This window comes from Lissotriton helveticus, chromosome 10, assembly GCF_964261635.1.
Source record: "Lissotriton helveticus chromosome 10, aLisHel1.1, whole genome shotgun sequence".
Taxonomy (NCBI): Eukaryota; Metazoa; Chordata; class Amphibia; order Caudata; family Salamandridae; genus Lissotriton; species Lissotriton helveticus.
In genome coordinates, this window is record NC_136071.1 from 821,555,720 (window position 1) to 821,578,010 (window position 22,291).

The 22,291-nt window shown below is 40.8% G+C and overlaps 1 protein-coding gene across 1 annotated transcript in view; it reads right to left on the minus strand.

Moving 5' to 3' along the window:
* The window catches only part of APBB1IP (amyloid beta precursor protein binding family B member 1 interacting protein), an 812,218-nt gene that overhangs the window by 653,129 nt on the left and 136,798 nt on the right, over window positions 1-22,291 (minus strand). Inside the window, exon 2 of the mRNA XM_078663434.1 lies at window positions 17,832-17,914. The gene's annotated coding sequence lies outside the window, so the exon portion shown is untranslated. The remainder of the gene's footprint in view (window positions 1-17,831; window positions 17,915-22,291) is intronic.

The following is a 22,291-nucleotide window of genomic DNA, read 5'->3' on the forward strand; positions in this document are numbered from 1 at the left end:
GAGACTTCCTCTCAGTCTCACTAAAAGAACTTGAACCGATTAACCCTACCTAAAGGTCACATTCCACACCATGACATGGCTAAATGTATTGATAAATAGGGAAGTCCACTAGCTCAGCTTCAGAGGACAGACCCAAGGATTTTTCATTATCTATCAGATTACAGTGATATAAAAGGACACAAGGAAGGAGTTTAAAAAGGCCACTCTGAAAGCATCATAGAAATCCTTAACAATAACGTTTGCATGCACCCGAATACTGGAAACAGCCAAACCAACTTCATTTTCATCATGGACAATCAGAAATCATGCCAATGTGCATTCTAGAGAGTAAGTCTCCCCATCAAAAGCTCATGCTGTGTTCTTCTACAGATCTTACAGGAAACTCACTATCAATTTCTACTCCAGTGAAACAGTATCATCCAGGCTAGCAGACTAGCAACCATAGCAAACCCTCTTAAGGTCAAAGCATCCAACACCGCATATGTCTTCAAACAATCTCTGACACTGACTCAACGTAACTGAACATTGACCAGCATTTATGTTAACAGCTGACAAAAATGGCCTTTGCCCTGGACACCAAAAACTGACAACACACGTTGCCTGCTGAATTCACCTTGCTCCCATGGCTGCAGTGATATCTCTCCATGTCCCTATATGGCCTGAGAGATAGCTGGATCAATCCTCTCTGGCAACCTTGCAGCAACATCAGAAGAACACCCAGCACCACCAAGAACGGAGACTAAGCTCAGTCCCAGTCCTAACAATAAGTTCCTCACAAAACTAGGACCTATCAGCACTGGCTAGGAACGGAAAAATGCCTTAGACACCCACAACCATCTAATGGAGGCCAGTTGCCAAGTTGTCAGTTTCACAGAGACTTCGTTCAATGATAGTTCCAATGTCCTCCTAAACGACTTACTTCCCTTAAGCTATAAGACAATCATTAGAAATAGAAAGACCAAGAAAGAGGCGAGGTGGTCATTCTCCACACAGATTACCTGTCTGCTACTTTTCACAGGGTACATGGTATTTGAATTCATCACCGCTCAATATTCTCTCAACCCCAATATTATGGTCTACCATTTCCTTGAAACCCTGTCACTCACTTGTAAACCCAATCAGATATATTAGTGATTATGAGTGTGGTTCAATTTTTGGATCAACAGACTTGAATCAATACCAACAGTGAATCTCTTCAAAATACATTAAGACCTTGGATTTTAACCATACAATTAGCATCCAAATGCATGTTTCTGAGCACCCTTGAACCTGAGGCTTTGTGCATAATCTGTACAACAATAAAGCCATTCTCGAGGAGCTGGTCCCAGGCAAAACAAAAAACAAAAATAAAAAAATGGGTTCCAAGTCATCTAAGAACTGGTTTAACAATGCTCTGGCAAAGTTGATATGTAGCAAACACTAACTGGAGCGCAAATGGCATAAGTTAATATCATCAGAAGATAAGCTCCACTGTAAGTGGCAATGGAGTGGCTACCACAATGCCATCATAAGAGCAAAAAGGCACCTACGATGCCTCCAAACAAATTAGGAAGAGATTGAGCATCTTTTGAGAACTGTTTACTCCAGCTGCCCTAAGGAAGGCCTCCAGTGCAGCATAATGACTACTATGCAATGATTATTAGATTATTTAGGTCTGAAATAAACAACATCCTTAATGAAATAGCTAATTAAAACCCCACCATTTCATTATTTGCATCTCTCATGAACCTTCTTAGGGAACTTTCACATATATAAGTTGGTTGGAGTCCGGAAAGTGTTGAAACCGAAATTCAAGGAATAAAGCACGACACTAAGGGGCCTATTATGATTGCGGTTTTCCCGCATCCTCCAGGTCGGCGGAAGCCACCGCCGGCCCGGAGGATGCGGGAAAACCACCGCGGAGCCTCGAAAGACCCACCGCCATATTAGGATGGCTGGTGGGTCTGGCATTCCGTCCGCAGCTTTTACGCCGCGGTCGCCTTCCGACCGCGGCGGAAAAGCTTTAACATGGCTGGCGGTGTCTATCAGACACCGCCAGCCATATTAGGATGGTGTAAAAGGCATGCTTTTCCGCGGCGGCTTTTCCGCCGTGGAAAAGCATACGGACCTTCACTTTGGGGGCCTGTTGCGGGCCCCCTGGGTGAAGGTGTGGTGGGGGGTGCACATGGGGGGTACCTATGGTACCCCCCTGCATTTGCGTGCACAAAGCAGCAGGCACTGCGCGGTGACTGCCGCTTTGTGCATGTAAATGCAATGCATGCATTTTTAACCTTGCGACAGGTGCAGCTTGAAGTTGCACCCGCCGCAATGTTAAAGATAGAGGATGTAACCGCCACCCTGGCGGTCACATCCTAATCAGTTCGGAGGGAACGCCGCAGCCCTTGCGGACGTTCCCTCCTGCTCATGGGTCGCGGACGGACTCAAGTCCGTCCGCGATCATAATCGGCCCCTTACTCAGGGAACTAAGTCCTGCTACATGCACCGACCAATTCCTCCATTTGCTAATTGGAGGTATCCCTAATTTGGTAAATATGTCTCTTTCCAAAGAATTTTGTGCTCACGAAAAAAGCCATCATCATCCCACTTTTGAATATAGGAGGAGCAGCAGAAGTGAAAATCCTGGAAATCTATTTAGCAATGTAATCCACTACACCCCAGCAATATTATGGAACAGGAAGCTGCATTTAAGTTTTGGAAAGACCTGCCTAATGGAGGGCATTGAATCAATGATAATGGAGATTACAAGCAATTATGCTGCTTGGCTGAAGTTAATGATAGAATGAGTGTTATAGTTAGTTTTTGTCTTTTTGGAAAGGTGGGAGAAAAAGTTATGTTGGGAGTTACATTGGGAGTTTAGTATAAAATATAAGGTTTTTGCTCAGAGACTGGGGGATATTTTTAAAACCTAAGATTGACTTGCACGTTGAATTTCCAATGAATACGTTAGCTGTACTTTCTCCATACAAATTTGGATTTTCCCAAAAGAGCAGTAAACACTCAATTCTGGACAGCCCCACTGAGTATCATGCTTGTGGTAAAAATCGTGTGAACTAGTTCAGTGCCTCAAAAACATTAATATATCAGCTAGTACCAATTAACAAGAAGCATCAGGAACACGTATGAAGAGTATAATGTACAATGTCTGATGGGTTGCTCTCTGTGTGCCACTACATGTCCAGGAGTCCAGAATCTCTGTGGCAAATGCCAAGTAATTGGTAGAAATACCAGGTGCTAACCTGCCCTCATCTCTGCTCTCTAGGTGCTCAACACTAGGACCTATGAACCATATAATAACAAAATACTGGGGAAAAGGTGGGAGAGGAAGAACGCTGGTCCTCCCAGGCACGTCTGAAGGTGTCTAAGACAGTGAGTTACGCCATGGACTGAGGGTTCATAGAGTACAGTTAGCCTATGAACAAACAATAGAATACCTGTAGTGACCATCTATTCAAGTAACAAGTTCTTCTTAAGCATATTGACTTTTTTGTACATATGAGCTAGAGCTCACCCTGTTTGTAGGAATGAGATGGAGGTAAACCTATACAGGAAGGCACTGATTTTTATGGGAGGATTGCCATAGAGCAGGTAGTCTTCATGAGAGGGTCACTAATAGAGCAGGTGATCTTCTTACAAGTAGAGCTGTAGAGGAAGCATAAGTTGCAAAAAGTAACTTCCTCAGAAATATATGATTCCCAAGAGAGTCTGACAAGGAAAGAAAACAATAAAGTGAAAGAAGGGAATTGGGTTTGTGAAGCTGAAGTGTATGCAACAGTAAAATCTTGCCAGGCACCCTGGTAAAAGTGCTGTGCATCTTTAAGCATCTCAGTTGTCCTTAACCTGGAAGGGTCTCTGCTGCCTAGGTTGACCTGGAATAAATGTACTCCATCAGTCTATGACTCGATATGGAAGTTGCAAGATGCTTGCAAACCAACACCACCTTCATGAGTCCTATCACTTACGTACAAAGCCGGGACCTTGTACAAAAGACTACTACCGCGTGAAGGGTTTCCTTGGGTTGATGGCCCCATTGCCCCCCTCATGCAGGGTCCTGAACTTTGAGCATAAGAAACTGTAGTGATTTGTGTCGCAGCCATTTGTAATATTTTCTCTAGGAAGAAGAGTTTAGTCATGTCTGAGATTTGAGGAGTCATTAGGACCCCAAATTAGACAATTAATAGAGAGAGATGGCTTTTTCCACTGATACAAATATCCTTTGACAGAGGGACACACTTTTGATGTTAATGATCTTGGCTGCTGCAGATGTAGTAAGTAATGAATTTGTCAGGCTTGGCGTCATTTGCATAATTTGTTTTCATGTTTGGAATTCGTTGCTGATGATTAGGTTGGTGCCTTCCTTGGAAAGATGACCAAAGTTGAATATCATAATTATAATACAAATAGAACACAAAAAGGTAGAAGGAGTGAGACAACCTATCATCACCACCACCACCCGTAAGTGCGCTAAACAAACATTGACTGTGTCAGAATCAAGGTTGTATATTCACAGAGAGGAAACAGGAACCCTCAGGCACCCACACAAGGTAGGTAGCCAATTGTCCTCATCGGGTTCCAGTTTTTAGTATGTGCAGTGATACAGAACATAAAGTGCAAATTAAAATGAGTATAGACCACTCCCTCAACCAAAACTTTTAATAGAGGGGTGATTCGAACTCAGTTAAGAACAAAGTGAAAAAATCGGACACATGAAGGTTGTGCCAATTTGAACCCAGTGTCCTAAAAAAACGGTCGACATGTTTCAGCTTATGAGTCGTATTCGACTCAGCATTCCTCAGGACCAATAGTTTATTCTCACCTAGATGGAGGCACACCCTAAGGAGCCTACTCAAACTAGGAGGAAAATTATTTTCTATTGAAAAGCGTTTACCAACTTGGAATCGCTGCACTGGAAAACTCAGGTACACGCCCTCTAATCTCTGAGGGTTAAGGAATTCGGTTTACATTCCAACCGGCTTCCTGAGCACAAGGAAAGGGAAGCCTTCACCTCAGGATTAGGTTTATCCTGTTACCCGCTTCCTGGACACGCGGTGGGGGAAAACCTTCACGTCAGCATTAAATGGCTGACGACCCCCCGCCTGTCCACCTAGACTCTACTCTTCCGCGGCCCGTATACGCTCCTTAGGGTGTGCCTCCATCTAGGTGAGAATAAACTATTGGTCCTGAGGAATGCTGAGTCGAATACGATTCATAAGCTGAAATATGTCGACCGTTTTTTAGGACACTGGGTTCAAATTGGCACAACCTTCATGTGTCCAATTTTTTCACTTTGTTTTTAACTGAGTTCGAATCACCCCTCTATTAAAAGTTTTGGTTGAGGGAGTGGTCTATACTCATTTTAATTTGCACTTTATGTTCTGTATCACTGCACATACTAAAAACGGGAACCCGATGAGGACAATTGGCTACTTACCTTGTGTGGGTGCCTGAGGGTTCCTGTTTCCTCACTGTGAATATACAACCTTGATTCTGACACAGTCAATGTTTGTTTAGCGCACGTACGGGTGGTGGTGGTGATGATAGGTTGTCTCACTCCTTCTACCTTTTTATGTTCTATTTTTATTATAGTTGGAGATACTCTTTAGTTGTTTTTGATAAATTATCCCAAGGGGTGTGAGAGTAATCTGATTTACCCTTTCTCTCTTGTTGTTCGAGTATGAATATCATAATTAGTCATATCCTGAAATGACAGGCTTCTGGCAGCTTTTTAAAATAATTTTAAACATCTAAAAGTTGTTTACACTTGAATGGCAGTCATGATAGAGGCTCATATACTGGACCTGAAAGAAGACAGGATCCTGCCACCCTAATGTACTCATTGAAGTGGTGAACATAACATTTAATCTGCCACCTATGTAAAGTTGCATCATTCCTGCATATTGGTGGTCCTCCTTATTTTAAGAACTGGACTCTATCCTTGCAGCTTTGATATTATAATCAGATAGTGGGACCCAAGTAGTTCACGGGTTGTGGTCTTCTTTTGCGTCACATCATACACAAGATGAATTTCAGTTTTTACAATTGTGTGAAGATAAATTTTCCGAAAATACCTATTAAAGTAATCCTCTAGTGTTAAGGCACTGGTCAAGGAGACCCTCTAGAATGGTGTGGAGAAACCTTTTTCTTCTAGTTAGTGGTGAGGAGGGTGCAGAGTGTGGAAAAGTGAAAGTTATGTCTGCATCATAGAAACACCTTGAAGGCAGCACGGAGAGGAATTTCACATCATTCTGTCCAATCTCAAAACAAGTGACTGTTTAGCAGACCTGACCTATCAGGTGGACAAAATTAAAAATGCAATTGCGGTGGGGGAGGAATGTTGGTCATTCATCAAATCAACAACTCAACTCTTTTTCTGTCATGTAATTTCAAATCAAATCTCAAACTACTCAAGGCAGATAGAGAGAGTGATGCTGTTTGACCCATGGACATGGCACATCCATAATTATACATGCCTGAGGCCTGCATGTCACTAGTAGAGACACTCGTAGGATTAAAATACATGTAAGTCAAAAAAGATGCAGATCACAGAAGACTGAGTTGAGTTGGAGCTCAGTGAGATGTGAGTGCATTTATCTTGCTTAAGATGCAACACTACTGTGCAGGATATGTTGATGCATTTCTTTTTTTTTTTTTTTCTTTTTTTCTTCCAAAAAACCTTTATTGGTAGTTGGACATGTACACAGCCCTCTGCTTACAACCAATCATTGGCCAGCGGCTATCGTAAATAGACAAACTCCACAGCTGTAGTGATGGACACATTGAAATAGTTACACAGCATGCCGCCTACAACCACTTTGGGCCGGCCGCGTTATTTCACATTCCAGTTCTTTTCTATCTAGGGTATATGATGGAAGAAGAGGAGCGCCTCCCCTCAACGCACCCTTGCCGCGTCTCATCAGTCAAATGCAGGCACGCCACCCGGTTCAATCGGACAGATTCATTTATGCATACTCGTTCCGTTCAAGGGGGCAGATCACACTTCTTCGGGGATTTGCAACCTGTTGTTTAGTTTCATCCCTCGCCTGTCTCCTCAACCATTGTCTGCAAGTAGCTGACAAGAGGCGCCCAAGTGTCTCGCGGTCTGGAGGAGACGGGCAATAGCTCCACATGTATTGCTGACTGGTCTTGGCAATATATCAAGTCCTCAAGCCATTCCTTAAACTTCGGCGCCCTCCCTCTGCCCCACCTACAGGCCACTCGTCTCTTCGCTAGCAATAAGGCCAGAGCAGTGTACTTCCTACTGGCTACCGGTATTTGTGCCACACCTCCCAGTAACGCAACTAGCGGAGAGCATTCTACCTGCACTCCAGTCATATTTCTCAGGGCTTCGAAGACTTGGTTCCAGTAAGCCTGCACTGCTGGGCAATTCCAAGCTAAATGTAAAAAATCCGCCTGTGGGGCACGACAACGATCGCACCTATCATTGTCCCTTAGTTGAAATCTATGCATACTGGCCATGTTGATGCATTTCTACTAGCAATAATGTTGTTATCCAAACACCCCAACACCTGGTTATGAGGCTTATGAGCAAGGTTGTGATCGGTGCTACACTGCATTATCCCAAGTTTACTTACAGGTTTGGTCACAGCAGATGCGCCAGGTATCATAGTATAAGTTTACCTTCTCTCACATGGAGTCATGATGCCAATCTTGGAAATGCATCATGGGCCAAGCCATGGGCTTGCTCTTTGTCCTCTGTTACAAGCCTCTACCTAGTGCTCTGTGACCTTTGAGATGTCTTCTTGGTCAGCTGCAACTGCAGTCAGGTGCTCTTTATCTTCAACTTTCTCATAATTTTCATAACCAATGCTATGTCTTCACCACCTTGGTAGGAAACAGGAATTATGACAGGTTGCCTTGCTGGAATGTCAACGATCTGTGGGTTTCCAACACCCAGGACATCTTAATATATATTAAGATAATTCTAATTTGGATGCCAAGATGGGTTTATAGCCGAAATGGGTTTTTGAACTGTGAAGGAATATTACATTTCAAAGATGCTTTTTCCATGAAGATTTTAATCAAAGTTGCTTTTTCCATGCCGAGTTTAACCAAAGTTCTTTTTTTCATGCAGATTTTAATCAAAGTTGCTTTTTCCACGCATGTCCTATCAGGAAATAACAACTAGTGAATTTGTCCGTGAGGAAATGGTCTAGAATGGGTGACAGATGAACAAGAATCCGTGTGCACACGTGGATATATTTGGTAAATGCGTAATTGCTACTGAAGAATTCAGCACCATCACAATAATACTGCTCCAGGAATAACCCCATCCGGTGGAATCAGTAGGTCTGGGTGTCGGACCCTTTTGCTGCACCTCTAGTAATGAGTGCCTTGGTGTAGTAAACTGAGAACGTTAAGTAACTATTGATAGTAGATTGTGTCTGGAGCAGCACCAGAGTACTTGAGGATGACTCCCCCAATTAATGTGGGCCCGGTGGTGTTCTATGTGCAATATGATAACACCAAATTGTTTTATCTTCTGGCACCAGGCATTAGCATAAAGTGATATATCACACTCCCCCCATGAACATGTGAGAAGTGAGCTCTGGTGGCAGCAGGCTCCATTTTTCTCTGACTTGGTGTTCAGGGAGATTATTCATATTGGAAACGATAATCAATCAACGCTGACATTTTTAAATGAGTTGGGTTACAATAACCTCAGTTACACTAAGAGTTAGAAAAAAAAGGCAAATCAACCATAGCAAATGCTGTTAAATCCAAATTATTAATATTTAAATTTCATTTTGAGCCCAAGTATATTATGATGATGATGAATATTATAATTATTTTAAAAATAACATTATTTTCTGTTGCAAATGTTAATCTTTTAGACAAAGCAACCGTATCAAACGCTAATAAATCCAAAATATTAGTTTCTTATTTTAAATTGAGTCTAATTATTATTATTATTAATGATATTATTATTTTTTATTATTATTAATAATAATAATTATGTGCAACGATTGTACAAATCTGCTTTAGGTTAGGGCCCGAGGCACAATTCTTACGGTAGGAAGTAATCAGGAAGAAACACACTGTCATATTCTACACACTGCATTATAATATATTGCATTATTATAAAAATAATAGCTGTTTCTAATAACTAGTTTGGGCTGGCAATTTCTTTTTTAAGTAGCACTGATGTGTGGAATTGTAGAAACAGAACACTGCATATTGACTTCACTTGCAATATACTTAATGCCAATACTTGCAGCATTGGGACTAAATATACAATGGATAATTCCTATCTACAACCCTCTGTCAAAATTCAAAATCCTATAATTTGAGGCAGACAAATACCCTTATCAAAGGCAAGCCACCAGCAGACTTGGCACGCTCAAAGCGGTTGTAATCATCCGTTTCTCGGTTTCACTTGAAGCTCTGTAGATCTTACTGTGCCTAATACTGCTTTAAAAGGCCAATGAATATTCATGAGGGTTAAAAGCATTTGAAGATAAAAGCATCACCTCATAAAGTGACAGCACATATAAAAGCTGTAAATTATATGTGATTCTTTTCACTTTCATACCTCTTTAAAAATGTAGTATTTTTCATTTTTTACCATTTCATTGCAATGGTAGAAAATACGATTAAATCACTAGCGAGCTAAATTAGACTCGATAATAATCTGACTAGTCAATTGGTATTAATGACCCAAAATAAGGATTACAAGTATGCAGACTTGTGGTTGACGACTTTCAAAGGTCAATTTAAATGCGTGCGGATTGAGTGGCGTGTTGGGCCATCAGAAAGTCAAGCCATTTCCAGACTAGAAGTTTTCTATATTGGCAGAGAGAGTACTTTTTTCTTAAAATGTTGAATCAAAAAGAACAAAACCGTATAAACGTCTATGATGGACCTATAGGCAATTAGTTAAAAGTACATTATTATAGAAACATGAAAAAACACTAATGTTTTCTAATCCTTAAGATTCAAACCTCGTGGATAGGGGCAATTAATTCTCCCATTGCCTTTTCAATGCCAACCATAATGGGGGAGGCGTTATTATTCCAAAATACCATTTTTTATTTTTAGTAAATCTTTTTAAGGAATCTTTGTTTATATTTGCTTAAAATGGGTTTTATAGGGGTTGTGATCCATTTTCTATATTTTTTTCATTTACGTGTATCCTTTTCCTAGCAGCTGCATCTGATTAGGTATGTCTCCACTGCTCCCTTGCAGTTGCTGAGCTGCAATCTGGTACTGGAAATAGGAACCAGCAGGCCAGGATTTACGTGCTGCAAACAATGACCTCTGTGGGGCAGCAGGGGGAGGTTTATGAAAGTAACCTCAAGCTCTCTTACAGCTTTAGAAAGGATGGCAGCTCAAGCCATGGCAGAAGCTTCAATAGGGTATGGGATCCCACCCCTGCTAGTCTGTGTGGATTCAAATTGGACAATGAGAATGTGGTCTCACGGCTAGACTGCCGACTTTGGATCTGGTAAACCAAGGTTCGAGCGTCGGGGGTCGACTCCACATCCTGTGATTCTGGGCAAATCACTTAATCTCCCAGTGCCTACCAAAAAAAAAAAAAGAAATGAATGTGTCCTTGGGTAATGCAACCGGTGCTCATGTAAAGCGCTCCAATACCTCCGGGTTGAGTTTGCGCTATATAAAAGCTGCAAAAAAAATAAAAGTTGATGCATTGATTAGTACCTGGAAGCCCCATTTTAGCAGATATACTGCAGTGCATGAAGCATGTGCAATATGTTGTCTAAATAACATGGATTGTAATGGGAGGTAGCTGAAGTGTGCCTTTACATATGTGCAATCCAGGCATTCATTTGAAGTGTGCTGTTTTCTTTAGCAGCCCTTTCCAGATGTATCGAGCCTCGCAACCCTCAATCACTCGCCGCCTCATGTCTTCAGCTGGGGAGCAAGGAGAGGTAAAGAGAGCTGACAAGCACACTAGCAGTGTTAATGAAAACACAAACCTGTTTTCATGAGCACTTCTGAAAGGTGTGCACCCTTAATATTGAACGTATCATATTTTGAGTATAATTGTATTAAGGAATAAGACATTATCATTGATAAGTGTATCGTTTTTGTATTTCATACAATATTGAAGTTTTAAATACCAAAAACATTAATATTTACAGTAGAAATTCAATGAAAACACCAAAGGTCCAAAAAGATTTTATAGTTAGGTAAACAGGTCAGTTAAAACATAATGTTTTATATTAACAAAAGCGCTGAAATTCACAAATAGTTTTGTCAAGTACCGTTAAGTCGTGCCTTAACGTAACCATAACTCGCACTCTCGCCATGTACTAGTTACTTCCTATTTTACATCGTTCATGACCTGTCCTTTGACATCATTGATAACATCACTGTAGCAGCAGAAATTACATCATTGATGATAATACTATGCATTTTTGGGGAACGTGAGTTATAGCTACTTTAGTCCACGAGTTATAGCTCCTTGAGATAACTATGACTAGTGAATTTCAGTGGGTTTTGCGAGTTTAAATCATTCTGCTTTAACTAACATTTACAACTAACTATAACATCTCTTTAAACTTTTTTTTTCTCACTGAATATATATATTAATATATATTCACCGAAGAAAAGGTTAAAGTACTCATTATAGTTAGCTGAATCTTTCAGTTATAATATTAACGTTTTGAACTAAAAAAGGACCCAGACATTCACCAACTATAGGTAGCAGTGTCAACTATAATTTGTGCCCCACCATGCACTGCTTATGACCTTGCATATGATATTACTCATGACATGATCTATGACATAATTTATGATATCATTGTTGACATCTCAAATGACATAATTGATGACATTACTGCTGACATCACTAATGACATCGTCCAAGCTTTGTTTTTCCCACATATTGATCTATAAATTACTATGGCATCGGAGGATTGGCAGTGAGTACAAAATAGCTCAGGAGAATATCAGCCATCATTATTGCCATCACAGACACAACTCATTTAGGTGTAGAAAGCATGCATTATGTGCAACATTGAACCTATATCATACACTTTACTGCTAGCATAGTTCACATTAACAATCAACTACAGATATAAGGGAAACCCTCATTGAGTACAGTGTTCAATCTGCATACAACTGTTCAAAGAAAGTCAAGGTCCTAAAAATAGTGAATCTCAGTTCCAAGACAAATGACCTAATACAGACAGCTTTTATTTGTGTTGAGCACCTGAAACTCACAGAACCTACATTGGAAATTAAGTTGATATCAGTAGAGTACTGGGTACTGTGCTTACTCTATGGAGAGAATTTACTTTATACCCCACTGTTTCCAAACAGTAAAACTTTCTTAAGAAACCTACCACAGAGTATTAAAAAGTAACTACTAAAAGCAGTGTACACTCTATGCAACAGTTGCCAAAAATACCCTATTTGCTAAAAATAACCAAGTGCTGAAGGTGCAAAACATCCTACTACCTACACCCTTTATACTGCCATGAAATCTTTACAGATAGCCCCAAACAAGCACGCGTATATAGGTTAGTGTTTGGTGCACACAGTCTTCTAAGTTATTCAGAAATTGTCACGCTGACACAATTCTGTCTAATAACTCAAGGCTGCTTACACAATTTTAGTATCTACTACATAGGATCTTATTCCTGTTGAAACGTTTACTGCAGAACCAAAAACCCTGTGTGGAACATAATGAACACAAGTCAATTGTCCAATGCACACAGAGTTACTCTTGGATACAGAGATTTATTACATATTCAATGCTTCTACACACATATGGTGCAATCAGAGCAGATCTGTTTGGCAAACACATACACCCATTAGCTGGATCAATGCTGTACAAAAGTAGATAGACAAGCAATATGGTACTTACCTGCCACTATGTGAACTATAAAATGAACTAGCACACTCATTGGATGATGTCATCAGTAATGTTATCAATTATATCATTTGAGATGTTATTATTGATTTCATACATTTTGTCATAGAACATGTCATAAGTGATGTCATACTCATATGTGAGGCCATTAATAGTGCATGGCGGGGCATAAGTTATAGTTAGCACTGCTAACTATAACTGGTGATTTTCTGTTTTTTTGTGTTCAAAACGTTAATGATATTACTGATCTTCTCCTAACTATAACTTACATTAACCTTTATTTTTTAAAGCAAGTTTGCGTTTTTTAAATTAAAAACATCCTTTTATTACACTCAACTATAACGTTACATGAACCTTTTTCTTTTTCTGCGAATTTCTAGTTTTTTTTAGTATAAAGTTATACAAAATTATCATATGTAAATGCAACCCTCAGGCCCCTGCAGCCAATACCCCGCCATGCATCCAACCCCACGCTGTGCATGGCCTTCGGCCACACACAGTAGGGGGTTAGCTATAGGGCCTGGCCCTGGAGACCCCATTCCCCATGACCATTTTTTCTTAATTAATGTGGAGTGAAGCAGTGCCACCCCCCTCCCGAGCCGTTATCGGTCTCAGGGACTCCATCCCCTTGGGCAACATACTTAAATAATGCGGAGGGTTCGCGCATGGCCTCCCTTCCCTAAGATGATTTTGGACCCAGGGACCCCATGCCCTTGGGCATGGTGTAATTTTAATGGGGAGGAGGCATGCAGCCCCCCTGCCCTATTACGACCCCAAGGACTTCATTCCCCAGGTCCTGGCTCACTTTTCAGGGGGTGGGGGCATGCAGCCCCCCACCCCAGGCTGATTTTGGCCCTGACGGTCCCATCTGCTGGGACGCAATGCATTTTACAGGGCGAGGTGAGTACAGGCCCCGATTTTGGCATCAGGGACCCTATCCCCGAGACCTGGCATAATTGTGAAGGGGGGCATGTGGCACCCATCCCCGGGTTGATTTCCGTGCAGGGGAACCCATCCCAGGAAACCAACACCTTAAAGTTGGTGCCCTGGTGCACAACCGGGGCACCCACCTCTCTGTCATTGAGGGCCATGTGCAGAGCCCTAAAGCCCTTGAGGCCCCAGCGGGCTCAACGCTTCCAGTAAGAGCAGGCATTGATCAGGGAGCAGCAAAGAATGCTGCAGAATTTTTCTCATGATGCTGGCAGTCAATCAGAGTGCTTGCTCTCGCGATATGGCCCAAGGGAAATAAGGCTCCCTGAGCCAATCAGTATGTTCTATTATAAAACTTGCGCTCCTAACTGCCAAAATATACAATTATTTTTGACCCTTAATATCTCAAAAACTACCGATTTACACCCAGTCACAAAAAGCTCAATCTGTAGACCAAATCTAGCTTCCTGTCAGATTTTATGTAATTTCTGTCAGCAGTTTTTACTGTAACAGCTCTTAAAAAAGTCTATGGAAAATACATGGAGATTTACGTTTTGGTATCCCTTTTTTCTTGGCCCCTGCTTGATGATGGGTCACTCCAAACCTACCAGGAAGGAGTTGAGGTGGACAAATGTTTTTTTTGGGCAACGTTTCATGAAGATTCGTCAAACTGGGCCAAAGTTATTAGCAAACCAAAAAATTATCCATTTTGAATAGCATGGAGTAGAGTGGCATTCAGTGGAGTAGCATATAGTAGAGTGGCATAGAGTCGAGTGAGTATAATAGTATACAGTAGAGCTTCGTAGAGTGTAGTGGTCTATAGTGTAGTGGCATTCTGTGGAGCCGCATTGAGTAGTATAATCTATGGTGTAGTGTCATAGAGTGGAGAGGTGTACAGTGCAATAGTGGACAGAAGAATAACGTAGAGTGGATAGGCATACAGTTTAGTGGAGTTGATTGGAGTGTGATAGAATGGAGTGGCATACAGTGTAATAGCTTAGAGTGGAGTGGCTTAGAGTGGAGGTGTGTAGAGTAGAGTTGAGTGACAAACGGTGGATTAGCATACAGTGGAGTGGCATATTGGTGAGTGACGTAGAGTGTAGTGGTATAGAATGTAATAGTGTAGAGTGGAGTGGCATACAGTGGAGTATGGTAATTGAAACATACATAGTGTGAAAGTGTAGAGAAATGTTCTAAATATAGTTATTGTGCTTTAGGTAGAACTGCACATTAAAAAAAAAAAAAAGTAGTACAGTAATTTGTAGGTATTTCCACGCTACTACATACACTTTTTGCGCAGATTTAAATATGTTAGGAATAGAAAATACACTGTAGTACACTACATTTGTAAAATATAGTTTAGTACAGTATATTTTTAATTTTTTTAACGTAATGTTTTTAAATTAATTTTAAGTAGAGGTACTCTTGATGAAGTAAGTAGATACTCCATATATATTACCCCAAAAAATATTGAAGCATAAATATTTTTCCCTACGTATTACCACTGTAATAATGTGTTAATAAGTAGGGTAATAATATCAAACCTAATACTTATATCTAAGGGGGAATGCAGAACACAGCGAAAGTGTACCTATAAACAACATGGCTACCTTTAACCTTTGTAAAGGCAGCCAATAGCCTATCACACAATGACTTGTCATCGCTATATGCCACAAAGTTCAAGCAAGTACCGCAGCAACAGATATCACTAAGTTAAAATGCCTTGTAACTGAAAAAATACTTGCTCTACTTACATACTACCTGTAATACCTGAAAGGACAATCTGTGCACTATAATGTGTAATCTTGCAAAATGTGATGGAAATCCGTTCAGCCGTTTTCACGCTACATGAGACATGAAAGTCTATGGAAAATGCCTTCGTAGAAAAATGCGTTGTGGGACACCCCCCTTTCATCTTTGAACCCCCTTGACCAATCACCACAGAATTTCCATCCTCCACCAATGTAGGAAAAGCTTTAGGTCTGGAAAGTTTATATAAATACACACACACACAGGTGCACCCCCCCCCACACATTCACACTCACAAATATACATATGCAGAAAAGGAAGTAGCTAACCCTTGGTGATTTCCAGGGAGAGCAGCTCCATCATATGGGACACTCTACAACCGAACCTACACTCTAAAACTGCTCACCTTAAATGCCAGTTTTTCTAGCAGAACATTTTACCATAGGATTAACACAGTGCCATTCACCCCAAGCTAGAAAAGTGATAAAGCATTTTGTCATTTTTACAGCAAAGTCTTAAAGCATAGGATTAGCCATTGCCCTCTACACCTAGCTGAGAAATGCCATAAGCTTTTTACGATTTCATGCATAGTATTATAGCTATGAACTGGTAATGTACCACCCATTAGAACCTGGAATGAATAAAAGCAGCCACTGACACATGTTTCCCTCGTAGAGTTCGTCAGAGAGGGTTGTATGATGGTACAAAGCATGTCTAAACCACGTGGTCTCTACCACGACCGCGTCTTTAGCACGCATGCCTTTACAACCAATTGCGTGGTAAAGACATGATGGGTAAAAGGGCAAGCGGGCTAAAGATCATACCCCTGCCCTGTAAACTGCCCCTTTTCCCCATACCCTGCCCCCAAATATTAACTACCCTAAATCCATCCACCGCCCTTAGCCCTAAACTATACCAACATCCCTAATCTACCCCAACCCTGCCCTTTCAACTGTGCTTCTCCCTCTGCCCTAAGCCCTAAAAATTAAACCCATGCCCTAACCCCAGCTCCCCTGCCCTTAGCCCTGAAAAACTGTTTCGCATCTCTGTGAAGTACCACAACCCAGTAACCCAGCCACCCACCCGGTCTGAGGCCTAAAACTGTCCCCTGCCCTGAGCCATAAAATCTATTCCCTACATCTCTAAACCAGCCCGACCCTGTCACCTGTCCTGTAAACTGTCCTTCTCCCCCTGCCCTGAGCCCTAAACTATCCCCTGCATCCCTAACTGCCCGACCCTGCTCCCTGCCATGTAAACTGTCTCCTTTCCCCCCGCCCTTAGCCCTAAAAACTGTTCCCACCCTAAAAACTACCACGGCCCCCTTTGGAGTCCAAAAACCTACCCCCCAAAATGGGGGACTTCCTTGTCCTGGCCCTTATACCTGAGTGATGCCTGCTCAGTTCAGTGGGATGCAGTGAACTAGTAAAGAGTTTGTATCTAAAAGCACAGGATCTACCCAATTTATAAACTATGTCTTGTATTAGAGATGTGAAAAATATAATTGTGAACAATCTGACGCAATTTTGACTGTAGAAGCAAACAGGAAGTACATAAAATCTTGTAAAAACTGCGGTCCCATAATAAAGACATATGATCACATATGCAGGGCTTTTCAGACAATACAGACCAAGCTGAACAAAAAGGAACTAGAAGACAAAAATTATCAGCACTGCCTCCTTTTAAGATCATGAGGTTCAACAGTGCAGGGCTAACAACAACTATTTGAGCTGCACCACTATAGTGGGCATACAGAATTATTTAACGTATAACAATTATATATAACATTGTAAGCACAGTTTCCTCAGCATCTTAGATTTGTATTTAAATAGATGATGAACAAGCTCTTGGATAAGCACACCTGAAATATTTATTGTGGCTACGCAAGACACACACAACCATCTTTTTAAAAAATCCATTAAAACATTACACCTAATCACAAATCATCTGTGTTTATAAATTAATATGAATATAAATAAACCAGGTTCAGCCTATAGATGTATATAACCGGCCTGTTCTATTTCATGATTGCTTTAAACGGTCTCAAAACCTTGACTCAGTCCATGTGCAGCGTGATTTATGCTGTGACCTATACAAATAAATGTAAACACACATAACTGAAATAATAATTCAATTCTAATTCAGTTCACATATAGAAAAGGGACATTGAAGCCAAAAACAATGCGATGGACACATGTTTTATTTTATGGACAAACCAGCTGAAATTACAGAACTCTGTGGAGCTCCCAGAATTATTACATGGATGCCATGATTTTGAACTAAATATGTGAATTTGACTCACCTTTTCTGAAGAATAGAATTTGATATCGGTGGGTTATGATTACTTCGGATCCAAACTTGCTTTGGCCAGCCAATTATGAACTTCTGTGGAAGAAAATATTTTGACATTTAAAAGCTACACAACATTTCCCTCTCTTCAACTGGTCAAGTTCAATAAGATGGGCAGTCTTCAAAGGTTTCTTCCTCCATTGTTAGACTCAAGACAAAAACTGTGGTTCGGATTGTGATATCCTCAAACTACAATGGGTTACATGGCAGCTTGCTTTGGAATCATAAATATTTCCACATCTTGCAGAAAATACTATAAATTATTTGATTTCTTGTTAGAATATAGATCATGATTCATGTCCTGCTTCTCTATAGATAAACTTTCTCTATATAATTCATTTTAACAGTATTCAGGAAACACTGCACAATTACAGTATCTGGATCTTGGGCTTTAGCACTCACAGTCTGAGCTTTTTAGGTCATGAACTACCCAGATGTGCTCTGTCCTTGTAATACATTCCTGCACTCACTCAGTCCCATACCCTTAGTTGAACACAATCTTATTAGATGTAATCTTTGGTGGACTGCCAAAATTCATCACATATATGTTTTACAGACCAGTGCCACCTCATTGCTTGGTCCATTTGCTGACAGAACCATAGAGTTTAGCCTTTGATGTAATCCAATTTCCTGTTGTCTGGCTCAATCCCACCATCATATCATGAATTCCCTTCTCACCAGGAATTAAAACAGAGTTGATGGCGACACATTTTCTACCATTGCTACTACAATCAAGAAGACCATGAGCCATAGATTACACTCTTTCACAGATCCGGCTCTTTTGGACCTCATGTTATTCATTATTGTGTTGGGCAGACAATTGTATAAGACTAGGATGAGGCCTACTGCTATTCTCTTGTCCTAAGATTTACGTTCACTACGATATACATGAGCTCAACCGAATACATTCTCTGATGGAAACTGTTGACCATAAATGGAGCCTTACACTCACATGAACATGGGTATTAACATTGATCCAAAACGTCTGCTTTGCAGACGCTAGCCTCATAGGCTCTATTCATTGGTGAATCTGCTGCAGAAATCTTTGTACAACCTTTAGTTGAATAGACTGTGGAGCCAATTCAGCCTTTCACATTTTATGGCCTGGCCCATTAAATGAATGTGGTTGAGTTAGATAACAGTAAATCTAGTTGTTGACAGTGCAAATGAATCTGCGGAACTCAAGCTGAGTTGTACATACATTCATATGCTCCACATGTTCCCTTGAATTACAAATGCTCTGCAAACCTAATATGTGAGTTTTCTAATCCAAATCAGTATTGTGGAACATTAGGTGAGAAACGTTACTCAGCTTCAAAGGCTCCAAAAGGGAGTTTCTATTAGGATTTCCAGCCATACATCATAGGATCAATCCACTTTATTCAATAGCACATTTGCAGACTTGTTAATCTATACACGATTCAACAACAAATGTTTAGGAGTCACCATTGATTGGCATTTTAGTTTGGAAAATCCTGCCAAAGGGATAGTCAAAATTTTTTATTTTGATAGCTTACATGTATCTTTCGGAAGAGAATGAATGGAAAATATCCATGCAATAGACATGGTAGAAATTTCCATCTAGAATTCGGTTCATTGTTGTTCATGGTCAAATAGCTCTAAATTACTACAGCCTCAGTTGTCAGTTTCGAAAACACCACAAAACACCATTACAAGTTCCTCAAAAGAGCCAAGAAGTCTAACAAAAGCACTAAAGAATCTTCCAATAATCTGACAAAATATAGCCTTAACCACCATGAAATATCTCCGAAATGGATAGTGAAGTTGCGTGACAAAACAGTCTCCTAAAAGGGTTTCCATTGAATACCCTCTGCACTGTTGTGTATGAAGACCTAGATAGGAACACATCAGAGTGGGAAGACTTCATTCTGGTTAACAATGAATTACCAACTCACACCTATGTGGGATAAGAACTAGTAGCATTTTGCACATTTGTTTAAATAATCGTAAAAGAGTTAAATCAAAATAGTTTTTCAGACATGTATGTATTCAATATTACTTAGAGTCTCTCCAATAGCTTGTTGAACTTGTTTTTAGGTTTACATATGCTAGTCAAGATTGTTTAAAAATCACATGGGTTAGCATGTGGGTTTGAAGGTCTGAAATTAGCACATGCACCTAAAAATCTAACTGGTTCAAGTTAACTTTTTCAATGTCAATCTGAAGATGTTGGATCACTTCTTCATTAAGTTCAGTTGGACCACTTTACCTTTGAAGGGTGTACACGTAGGGGTGATCCTTCTCTCATACAAACCATGCATTAAAGTTAAGCATGGTTAGCTTATGGCCTCTCTAACTGAGTCCACCCACAAACTTTTGGGCAACATTTAAACTGACACTGTTATGGTTGAAAACTGGATTCTCTTGGCAGTCAACAAATTTGCTCCTATTTTGTCTAGGAAATCTCGTAGAAGCGGATCTTCTGCTCCTTGGTTCACTGAAGCTCATGCCACAGAGAATAAAATATGCAAAAAGTGTAAGAGAAACTGGTGCAAAGGGGTTAACACAACATATAAAGAGACCTATTTGGAGGCCCTAGGAAAATACCATGCCTCTGTCAAGATTACCAGAATAGCCTTCTTTGAAGACATGATCAAAACAGCTGGAAACAAGTCACGAGACGTTTTCAAGATAGTAAATAAATGTATGGGCCCCAATGCTTGCAATCGAGGTGTGCTGCCATAGTTAGAATGTTGTGAAAAATTGGCTTATTTTTTCAAGATAAGATTCTTAAAGCCCAATCCAATTTGGAGGGATCTTCCTTGGAAGAAATTATCGGTCTTCCTCCCAAAGAAGTGATAAAGGTGGCGGAATGCTCCTCTCCTTCATTACATCTATCTCCTTAGAAGAATCTCTGGTAGCCATTCAGAGTCTTAAAACCTGCCTCACCTATGGGCCTCTGCCCCACTAATTTGTTAATCATAGGTACAGAGGTGATTAATCCACTGGTAAACAAATTGCTTAATGACTGGGTAGGATATGAGAGGAATGGTTTCTTCTGGCTGGAAGCTGTCAAAAATCCTTCCTCTACTCAAAAAGCCTTCGGCAGATCCCAGCATCCCAGAAAAGTATAGGCCTATCTTCCTGCTTCCGGCGCTATCAAAGCTGTTAGAGAAATTTATGAACAGACAACTCTCCTGATATCTGGAGACTAATGATTTCTTTCACCCTAGCCAGTCATGTTTTAGGCAGAACCTGAGCACCGAAATGGCTCTACTTGAGGTACTGGAGCAAATCAAGTGAACTTTGGACACAGGATGTAATGTGGGGCTCATTATGTTGGATCTATCAGCAGACTTTTATACAGTACCTCACTCTACCCTACCGTGTCAGTACTTTAATTTATCCTCATGTGTCACCTCCAGAAGATCGGAGTTAAGGGGTTGGCATTAAAGTGGATGAGCGCAATTTTCCAGGGAATAGAGAATAAGCAGTTTGGAATGCCCCTTTTGCATCTCTCATTGTTCCTCCCTTAGTAACACTTAGTTCAATATCTACCTTACCCCTCTTGCCTCCCTGGTCGAATCATTTGGTGTCAAGATTAGATTTTATGTGGATGACACTCAGTTACCTTTCTCCTATTACAAAGGTGAAGACGTTGCCCCAGAGTTAACTAGGCCCTGCCTGGTCGCAATGTTTTCCTGGATGCATCAGAATCAACTGACGTGTAACGTTGACCAGACAGAAATACTTTACTTCGGCATAATGGCACCTCCTAATTGGTCGGTGGTTGGCCGAAAGGAGCACCTCTTTGGGCTTCCCAAACTGAGATGGTTAAGAACCTAGGAGTTAAATTTGACAACCTGTAATCATTCCATCCGCAAGTTAAATTTGTGGTAGCAACCTGTTTAGGCTCCTCCTCGCACTGAATAAGTTTCTGGTTTTATTGTCTGTTCCATCCAGGAAATCTGTGATTCAGGCCCTCATTACTTCCCAGTTGGGCTTAGCCAACGCTCTGTACCTTGGACTGCCGGGCTACATCATTCATAGACTACATGTGGTCCAGAACGCAGCAGCATGGATATTACTCAATATACCTACTGAAATTCGTGCCTCTATGCACCTTCATGCCCTGCATTGGCTCCCTGTAAGGAAAGGAATTTTGTTTAAGACTCTGGTGATGATTTACCGAGCTTTGCTTCAGACTGGCCCGAAATACTTGTTCACCAGAATCCATTTCTACTGCCCTGCCAAGAGCCTATGGTCCTCCTATAGGCCCTTTGCCAATGTTCCTGGAATTCTTCAGGCTAGAGCTGGGGGACGATCCTTCTCTTTTGTTGGTTCCTCCAAATGGAATAAACTTCCTCTGGATCTTCGGTTGGCAAGCTGGGAGCAGATCTTCACAAAAGCTGAAAACATGGCTTTTCACCTAGTCCTATAATTGCATAACTG